The sequence below is a fragment of the Mus pahari genome, chromosome 2, assembly GCF_900095145.1.
Source record: "Mus pahari chromosome 2, PAHARI_EIJ_v1.1, whole genome shotgun sequence".
NCBI classification, from domain to species: domain Eukaryota; kingdom Metazoa; phylum Chordata; class Mammalia; order Rodentia; family Muridae; genus Mus; species Mus pahari.
Window position 1 is genome coordinate 146405644 of NC_034591.1, and position 10437 is coordinate 146416080.

General features: G+C 43.1%; 1 protein-coding gene across 1 annotated transcript in view; it reads right to left on the minus strand.

Moving 5' to 3' along the window:
* Positions 1–3098, minus strand: part of Styk1 (serine/threonine/tyrosine kinase 1) — a 49683-nt gene extending 46585 nt beyond the window's left edge. The window contains exon 1 of the mRNA XM_021191504.2: positions 3064–3098. The gene's annotated coding sequence lies outside the window, so the exon portion shown is untranslated. The remainder of the gene's footprint in view (positions 1–3063) is intronic.
* Between the last annotated feature and the right edge of the window lie 7339 nt (positions 3099–10437).

Below are 10437 nucleotides of genomic sequence, written 5' to 3' on the forward strand. Positions count from 1 at the left end.
GTATAAGGAACTTTCGGGATAGCATTTGAAATGTAAATAGAGAAAATAATAATAAAAAAAGATTCCAGTTTTTAAACATGGACGTATCCTTAGGTATTTCTATATCTATACCCACCTTTCCTTTCTAAGAAGAAAAACTGTAACAAAACAATCAGAGACAGAGAGCCATATGCTTTTTTTCTTTGATCATAGAGTGATAATACTTAAAACAAATCTCAGACAGAGGCATGGTGGTTCACATTTGAATTCCAGCCCTTGGGGAGGTAGAGGAAGGAGGACAGGAAGTTCAAGCTCATCTTTGGCTACACAGTAATTTCAGAACTGCCAGAGATATGTGACACCCTGTCTCAAAACAAATAACAACAAAAATCCAAAAACAACTAGAAAAAAAATCCCCAGAACAATAACATATAAACAAAAATAAAATAAACTCAGGACCTGGACTCAAGACAGGACTCTCAGTAGTTTCAGCACCTGGCAGCTTTACTGTCAGAGAATTCATTTCTTCTCTAATTTTCCCCATTTGGAAACTGTGTCCAAGGCATGAGCTAACGAATAGAGAGCATTCAGCACCCACGCCACTAGCCCATACTGAATCCAAGTTTCCTATTATTATCTGTTCACTCCCACCCACATCCATTTCCTACAGGGCATCACAGTCCGACTCTCTGCGCCCTGCATCAGCACGGACAGATGTAGATACAGGGAGCATGCGGGAACCAAGACCAGCTAAACTTGCACTGCTGAGGACCGATCTGAGGTGACAAGAGTACAGGAGCAAAAGAAACGTTCATGAGCACAAAGGCGTAGGTGCTGGGTTACACTTTTCATGACTGTATCCCCAGAACCGAGGCTTACTGAATAGGTCAATTTGTCTATGCATGTATCCCTGGGTCTGCAAGTCATTCTTATAAGAAAATCGCTAGAGAAAGTGATTGAGCATGTCAAACTGTAATGACAAAAAAAAAGTGTTCTTTTCATTTATCTTGGATATATATATGTGTGTGTGTGTGTGTGTGTGTGTGTGTGTGTGTGTGTGTGTGTGAGTGTGTGTGTGTGTGTGAGCCGATGTCTGCAGGTGCATACATGCATATACCACACTCATTGTGTACAGCTCAGAGGGTACCATTTGGGCCTTGGTTCTCTCCTTCTACCTTCACATGGGTTTTGGGGTTCATCTTGGCTTGTCAGGATATGTAACAAGTATCTTATCTACTGATCCATTTCTCCATCCCAAAGAGTTTCTTTAAACAGTATTAGACAGAAAGTACCATGGCACCCAGCTGCTGCCCAGTGTACACATATTTTTTTTCATTCTGTCTTTGGGAAAGCTGTTTTCTCTTTAAAAATGATTTAAATGATTTAAACTTCCTTGTTATACACAGCAAGCAAAGCAATGATCTCTGCGTATACTAACAGTTACTCTGGAAGCTGAGGCATGAACATAGAAGGTTCAAGACCTGACTGGGCCACAAAGTCAGTTGGACGACCCAAACCCCGTACAAACCCTGTAGAAAGACAGGGAACTGATTTTCCTTTAGAGTCTCCAGGAAAAGAGATCATCCTACTCATGCTTGAATGTGTGTTTTATGCCATCACTTTTGTATTGTGTGTGTGTGTGTGGATGCGTGTCCATTGGTTACAGTAGTCGAAGCACAGGTGAGATCTCACAGCATAACAAAGCAGAAGTGTAGAATCACAGACCATGCAACTTCAGAGCACTGTCACGTTGTTGTTGAGACCACAGGGAGAGGTGCATGCGAAAGGTGGGAGGATGACGCTGTAGGAGACAGCTGAGCAGCTCACAAGAGGTCCTGACTATCTCTAACACACGTTTAATGGAACGTAGCTGAGCACATATATAAAAGACTAAACTATTGTCATGGGTTGAATTGTGATTCCCTCCTCCATTCATATTTGATAATGTAGCACCTCCTGTCCTCAAATTTGACATTATTTAGAGACAGAATCTTTCAAAAGATGAGGTAAGTAGGGTTGGTGTTAGCTAATATGACTGATCTACTTACAAAATAAATGAAAGGCAAAGACAGACAAATATAGGTGGGGAGGGGCATTATAATATAAAGACAGTCCTGAAGACATATGTACTTAGCAGTTGGTGTTTCTATAACTTGAAACTAGAGTTTTGGTTGTGCAAACCCTGACTTTGGGGAAGGGGACTTGGTTGTAATTTGCAGTGGCACAAATTCTTTGTGATGTCTCAGTAAAAGGATCAGTCTCGTGACTGTGAGTGGAGATACTGATGGAGGCAAGATGATAAATCAGGCAGTTAGCAAAATCCAGTGTCCATCCAGATCCACTGAAGTGTGCCAGCAGCCCCTGGCTTTTTTCCTACATCCACTGATGGCTCTTACTAAATAGTCGGGGAAAGACATGGTCTTATATACAGAAGAAACTCACATGGGGAGAAGAATCTTTACAGAAGGAAGTAATACAAATGAGAGAGAGAGGAGGAGTGAAGGAGGGAGGGAGGGGGAAGGAGGGGAAGGACGGTAGGGGGCGGGCAGGAGAAACAGAGACAGAGACAGAGACAGAGACAGAGACAGAGACAGAAAGATCAAGGAACTGAGAGGAAAAAAAGGTCTGGCCCAACAAAGGACAGCATGCAGTTTTGAAATATGATATAATACCAAATATTATCTCATTTCGAGTAGCCACGGCCTTGTGCAGTAACTGTAATCTGAATACCTAATTCTGAGACTGAGCGTGCTGAAGCCAAGGTGCCCAATCCAGACCCCCTGATAAGCAATGTGCCCTCGTTCTTTTTATACTCTCCAGTCCCGTCTGTTCCTTCTCAGAGAATCTCATCTTACTGTTCTCTTTGTCAAAACTGAAGTTTTCATGTCATAAAAAGCCAGAAGTCAAAAGCCACAAGACACTTGCTCCAAAGAAATTCCAGCAACTCAACTTGGTTCTCATACAGCCAGCCTGGCCATTCCACCTCTAGCTCCCCTCTCCCTTTCCATTCTCCCCAAACTTCAAACCACCCAGATTCACCCTCTGTGCCTCTCCCTCCCTCTGACCGCAGAAGCCAGCTGGTACCTTGTCCCTCCTCCGGTCACTGGTTTCAGATGGAGCTGGCGAGTCAGGGGACTGGAAGAGACAGGTGAGGCACAGCAAGGTGTGCCAGCTTCAAGGAAAGGCTTTCCAGTCTCAACTTCCCCCAGTGGGGCGTGGCTGCCCTCAGAGGATGAAGGAGGAGCGCCCCACAAAGGGAAATCTGCGGGCTCTGAGGTTTCCGGAACTCAACCACACAGCAGCCAGCAGGAAACCTCGGCCGAAACTGTAAAACTTGGACTTGTTGCCAAGCGACAGCGCTCATTTTCGATTGCGAGGTGAATGAACAGTGCAAGAGAAAAGTCTGTTCATGGAGACTCAGAGTCATAGTGAAGGCCAACAGCGCCACCGCCTGGCAGACTGCAGCAGCCGTTTCCCTGGGAATTTGCAATTGTCTGGAAGACTCCAGGCATGGTTCTACCCAAAGGCTTTGCCAGGTGCTTGCTACAAGACCAAACGAACCGCCACCATGACACCAAGAAACCTAAGAATAATAAATACAAAAGAAACTTCTAAAAGTACGTCATCAAATATTTAGTACTAAGCTTTGGAAACTCATTATTTTCTGGAGCCTCTTTCCTTTTGGGGAAAGGTGTGTGGGAAAGTGGAGATATGGTACACTCCTTTGTCTAAACCCTCTTGATGTACAGTTGAAGCATAGATGGGAATTATAATTCAACTGGTAGAGTTATTTTATCAAAAAGGGCGTTTTTAAAACCTAAAAGATGTTCAATCCTGAGGCACACTGCTTTGAAACTGTTTCAAAGACATTTAACATCAAGTGAGTCAAACGATTCTTCTTATTTTATCTGAAAGCAAGGAGCCCCCAAAGAGACTGCAACGCCTATCCATGCCCCAAGCTTTCCCTGAAATGTTTTCCTGGCAACATAAGATCGCCAGAGAAGCTCTGATGGAGCTGTGGTTAGATCTGGAATCTCTGCAGTGGTGCCCAGTACCTTAAGCAATTTCCCCTGGTACTGAGGAAATTTAAGCCAGGCGATCGAAACTGTGGGACCCAGATAGGAGAAGATGGGCTGGGGTTTATGAGGTCCCTTACCATACTGAGGATTCTTGGGGTCCTAGAGGGAAAAGTTTATAAGTTTTTTAAAAAAAGTATTGTATGATCAGCTAAAAACAAGGAAGTAAATACAGGCTGTTGTTCTCAGTGCGACCTTGTGTTAACACTGGGTTGGTGTAACTCAGAGAATGTTGGTCATAGGTAAAGGTCCTTATGTGAATTATGTTAGCTTTAAGATCTGTCATCTCAGTCATACGTTAGCTTTCTATTGCTTATTTAACAAATTACACAAATGAAGTTGCTTGGCTAACATAGCTATGCATGCTGAATTTTCAACAAAGGTCTCCTTGTACTAAAATGACTGCATATATTCCTTTCTGGGGAATCTGGGAAAAGATCGGTTTCCTTGTTTTTCCAACATCTAAGACATTTCCCAGACTCCTTGGTTTGGCCCAAACTCCTGGTTACTGTAGTCATTATCCACAGTGGAGCATCACTACTGGGTTAGCTTCCAACGCTTTTTGGGCTTTCTCGGGGCTGAGGAATTGCTACCAGACCGCTTACTCCATAACTTTTTCTTCCACCTTCAAAGCTGGAAAGGCAGTAACAGGTGGAGTCCTTTCATGTTTTCTTTCGGTCAGATAGATCAAAGCTAGGACCTCACATAGACTAGAAAGTCCTTTACCACTAAATTACACCCCCAGCCCTAGTTTTCTCTTGGGAGAGGGTTTTTGGGTAAGCCAGAGGTTAGGAAACTGGAAAGGGAGTAAGATTCTCACTGGGACTGCTTAATGCTTTCAAGACAGCTCAGCAAACAGAACTCAGAATGCTTGCTATTTGGTTGAAAATGAACCAGTAAAGCAGCTCTAATCTGGCTGATTCTGTCAAATAGGTGACGGAAATGACAAATAGCTGTGCCTTCCTGGCCCAACATCAAAAAGAGCTAGAAAGGTAAGTTCATAGCAGTAGATTTAGTTGGCTCTCGTCTTCTGTCTCATACACCCATCCTGACATTTGGGTTCACACGCAACAGCCTTTAACTGACTGCAAGATTACATCAACAGACATAAAATGTGTTTATTTCTTCTTCTATCGGCCTGATGAGGTGGAGTGTCACGTGATCCTTGGCAGATGACAGGCTTTCAGCTAGCCTGAATAAAGCAGGGGCTCGCTACAAACTCTTCTGTGTACTTTATTGGTTCACCTGTCCTGCTTTCTGGCAAGAAGAATTACCCTTGTCCTGGATCCCTGTATTCATCAAAAGTTCTCTTAACCGTTGACTGGTGTCCATTTTCAGTCTGGGAAAAAATGCTTTTGGGAGATGTCACTAACCTTAGGCTGCTGTTGGGGTCTCCCAACTCCACTAATCACTCTCCGTCTAAACATTATATTGTGCCCCCTGCAGGCATACCAGAGCTGCTACCGAGAGGGCCTCCCCAGATCTCCCAGAATGGAGCATCCTCGGACCGCCTACTATCGTTCAGACCACCTCAATCCTTGGACCCGCCTAAGTCGTCTCTGCCTCGATCCTCAGACCCACCTACAATTGGACCGCCCCGGCATCTTCAAGGGGACTCAAGGGCAGGCTGGGAATCTTTCCTTGTACTTAAGCAAAGTCCGATTAATAAAAAAGGAGCCCTGGTCAGTGAATTTGTCAGGGTATCCATTTTCCTTTCGCAGCCTTTTCCCTTTTAGGATATTCACACCCTTCAGTACGAACCCAGACCGGAGTGTTTCTGCGGGCGCCTCATCCAAAACCCAGATGATTTCTAGTTATGCTGACAGTTTCACTGTGAGCGATCTTGAAGTCACTGGAAACTTATGCTGGCCTGGCATATTCTTGTGATCCTCCTGCCTCAGCATCCTGAGTATTGGTATTATAGGAGAGCAAAGTCACACCTAGCATTTACGTGTTTGACTGTTATGCAATTCTAGACAAACAAACAAAAATAAACTATGTCTTAACCAAAGCAATAGATCAAAGAGGTTCATTCGGTGAGCAATGCTTGCTGCCAAGACAGATAACTGGAGTTTGGTCTCATCTCCCATACTGAAGGAGAGGAATGACTCCCACAATTGTGCTCTGACATCCACATCCTCCACATGCATACCTACCCTGCACACACACATACACACACACACACACACACACACACACACACACACACACTTTTTCTCGGTCTCTCATGCATACATACACAAATACATAAATGAGAAAATAAATAAATGTAATTAAAAAATGTTTTCAAAATAAAATGTTTAAAAAGAATCAAAACAATTCATGTACCTTATCAAAGCATGGCGAGCAAACGTGAGAAATGTCAACAAGAAGCAAAAACACGAACACTTTATAAATATGTGCAGACGGAGCACCACGTTCTTAAATGGCCAATGGATCATGGAAACAAAACAAAACAAGAACAGGATGAAAATTTAAAATTCCTAGAATCAAATGAAAATAAAAGAACAACTTACCAGAACCTTGGGTTAGAAAAGGAGTTCTAAGAGAAATGTTTACATCCGTGGATGTTTGCGTGAAAAAAGAATCAGAGATATCTCAAGAGATTAACCTACTAATGTCCATTAAATTCTCCTGGAAAAGGAGCCAAACACCAAAGAAGTAAATAACAAGGGAAATCTGGAGTAGGAGTGTGTGGGTGGGCGAGGGGGTCACGTGGCGCACACTTGTAATGCCAACCCTTGGGAGATGGAGGCAGGAGGATCAGAAGTTCAGAGGCCAGTTTTGGTTTTGTGTAACATCTTTTTCTGTAAAATTCACAGAATCTGTAAGTGTATAAGCCATCAACATTCCACCATGAACTGGAGAGGGGATTACAAGATCCCAACCACATCTGACAAGCTATAGGCAGTTAACAGTTTCTAGAAGAGCGAGGGACCTTTTTTTCACCAGTATAACTATTAGTTAAGGCACCAGTACTCCTGTAAATCACCCCTCATCACCTTCTTTTGAGCAACCCAAGTGACAGTCATTGGGTAACACACACACACACACCACAAGAGACATTAAGTAAGGCCAGAATTTATTGGGAAGAAGAAATAGAAAGGGGACAAGAGATAGTGGGGGTACAATCATAACACAGTACGTCCATCTGAAATTGTGAAAGAATAATTTTCTAAAGAACTTAAACATGGCCAGACAAGCGCATTTGTGGTTTGATGCTCCTGGAGCACTGGGGGAGAGGGGGTTACGTACTGAACCCCCTCACTTTTGTGGTCTTAGCTCAGATGTCACTTTTGCAGCAATGTCTTCCCTGACAACCCACACCATCCCATCTTGGTACATCCATCACTCTTATCAGGCTTCCTCTCTTTCGGGACTCACTAGTCCCAGACATACTAACAATTCTTCGTAATTCATCCTCTCTGTTCCATAACTCCATAACAGTTTTATCTTGCTCATAGATACTTCCCCAGAACATAAGATAATAATGCATGGCACATAATAGTCACACAGTATCGATTTGTGTGGAGGATAGATAATGTCAGAAATCCCTGGCTTATATTCCCTTCTGGAGTAAGCATAAAGTGCAGTTGTATGAGGTTTTGAGGCAACTAATTTTCTCTCTTTGACACGATGTTTCTAACTTAGAAGTACATCTGCTGTATATCTCACTGAATTCTTACCCCACCTTACTATTTACAGTGTTTCATATTTCACACAGAGTGCTTTATACCAGTTTTGACTTCAATGTATTTTTCCTTTCATATCCCATTGTCTCATCAAATTTTCACTTACTTTATTTTCTAGTGTCATATATATTTGTGACACATATACACATACATATATGTTTATATATATTTTTTTTTCTGAGAAAGAATTCAATAATCCTTGGGAAATTCTAAAATTTACCTTACTAGAATGCCACCTGTTATATGTCATTTCTATAAACACAGCATTAGAAAATCCTTCATGAAGTAAGAATCATATAATTTATGAAGAATTAAGCATGAGCTCAGATTCTGTGTTCCCGTGGCTGTGCACTTACTGTGGGCTGCTGTGCTTGTGGGCCCTCACCTTCTTGTACTAACAAGGCAGCATGAATAGGAAAGCAGAAAGAGCATGATTGAAATTAGGTCCTTTTCTTTGCAGTTTGTGCCTTGGAATTGTGGCAGAGGCTTATCTAACCTAGGTTTTGGGTTTTTGTTGTTGTTTGTTTGTTTGTTTGTCTGAATTTACACAATTCTCCCAGCCCCATGAAGATGTTGTAAGTAGCACTTACTTCTATATCATTAGCAAAAGGAATGTGTACTCCTTATCTGAAGGAAAATGGTCCCGTAGTGGTCCCGTGTACTGGCTGCATAACAGCTAAGACTGAAACCACATTTTAAAGGAGACAGAGCCACAGCATGAAGGAAACTTTATTCCTGAGTAGCCACTGGGAAGAACATGCCTGGGGAAAAGCACCCAACCCAACACATTGGCAAGAAGAAATGTCTTCTACTAAGCCACTGGAACTTAAGGTTGTTAGGATGCTGTCCTGAGTCTACTTCTCTCTTCTGGGTAGCCAGGCCCACTGCACAGTGAGCTGGACTGGAGGGAGGGAAGCTTAGCCGGGTCGGGTGAGTACAGACAGGATCTTGGTCAGTTGTGAGTGCACAGATAAAGAAAACACAGACCGGGGAACAGCTTCAGAACACTGGTTCAGTTTATTGGGGGAACCAAAGGCTAATCGAACCTTTGTGGGATGAGTAGGGGCTCTTGGAGTCAGTGGACATTACTGGCTGGGGCCAGGGTCCTAGGGATGCCTCATTTTCGTGAGCAGAAATTCCAGGTGCTGCTGGGCATGACCTTATAAGGGGAAAGGAAATTTAACCTAGCTACTGGCTGTGTGATATTCTCTGGTGAGGCAAGGGTAGGGGGGCACACATTTACCAGGACATAGAGGCCTAGGGCAAAGTGGGCAGTGGAGGAATCCTGCCCCTGCCCACCTCAGGATGAGATTTCCAGGATTTGGGCACACATCAGCCCCACTCATCCAGGCCTGTTCCTCTCCATCCCACAGCTTCCTGGCCCCACATTAACACAGCAGCAAGCATCAGTTACCCTAAGGACACCCATCCTAGGAATATATCAGAGGCATATTTTTCTTATCAACAGAAGAGAAATAGGTTAAGCTACAATAAAGATAAAATATAGCTTTTCAGGAGCACCTGGTCCCTAGATTATTTAATGAGCTATATGTAAGTTGGGAAGATGATGCAAAGATTTACCTAGCATGATTTACCCTGAAATTCAATCTCCAACCATCGAGAAAGAGAAGAGAAAAGAACAGAAGGGGGGAAGAGAGAAGATGGGAGGAATATATGAAAGTGAGCTTGGTGGTTAGACTAGGAATGGCCCCCATAGACTCGTGTTTGAATGCTTGGCCAATAAGAAGTGGCAGTATCGGGAGGTGTGGCCCTGTTGGAGGAAGTGTGTCACTGTGAAGGTGGGCTTTGAGGTCTCCTAACTTCAAGCCACACCCAGTGTGACAGAGTCTGGCACACATTGTTTCTGTTGCTCCTTCTCCAGTACCTTGTCTGTCCACACACGGTTATTTTCCTCTACGATGATAATGGACTACCTTCTGAGACTGTAAGCCAGCCCCAGTTAAATGGTTTCCTTTATAAGAGATGCTATGGTCCTGGTGTCTCTTAGTAGCAATAAAACCCTCATTAAGATAGTCAGGTTTCATTGAAAATCTCAAAACTTCTCAGATTAAAATGACAATAACACATTGGCAGTTGCTGAGTCTGTGTCATGTACAGAAGGGAAAAGCATCCTGAGAAAAGAATGGCCCTTACATGAAGTGAAGTGATTAACCACCTGGAAGACCCCCTTTTTCTTAGTTTGAGGGGTCAGTCCATATGTGTGCAGGTGCCTCTGGAAGCTAGAAGGTGTCAGATCCCTTGGACCTGGAGTTACAGGAAGTTGTGAGCTACCAAAGGGGTTCTGACTCTGGTTCTTATGAAAGCAAACTGTATTAAACACTGAACCATCCTAGGGTCTATGGAAGATACTGTGTGTGTGTGTGTGTGTGTGTGTGTGTGTGTGTGTGTGTGTACTTTTTTGTGGATGAGTGAGTTCTTGCTATCAGTGTTGTTCACTTTGTCAAGTAAAAGTAGTAAATATAGCATACCCTGAAATGAAAATAATGTATGTAGTATTAATTCATACTACAGAGAAGCTTCCTGTTATCAGGTGCCAAATATTTAGCTTAAAGTATATATTCTTTTTTTTTTCCTTTTTTATTATTATTTTCTTTATTTACATTTCAAATGCTATCCCGAAAGTTTCCCATACCCCTCCCCCCACCTCTGTTCCCCTACCCACCCACTCC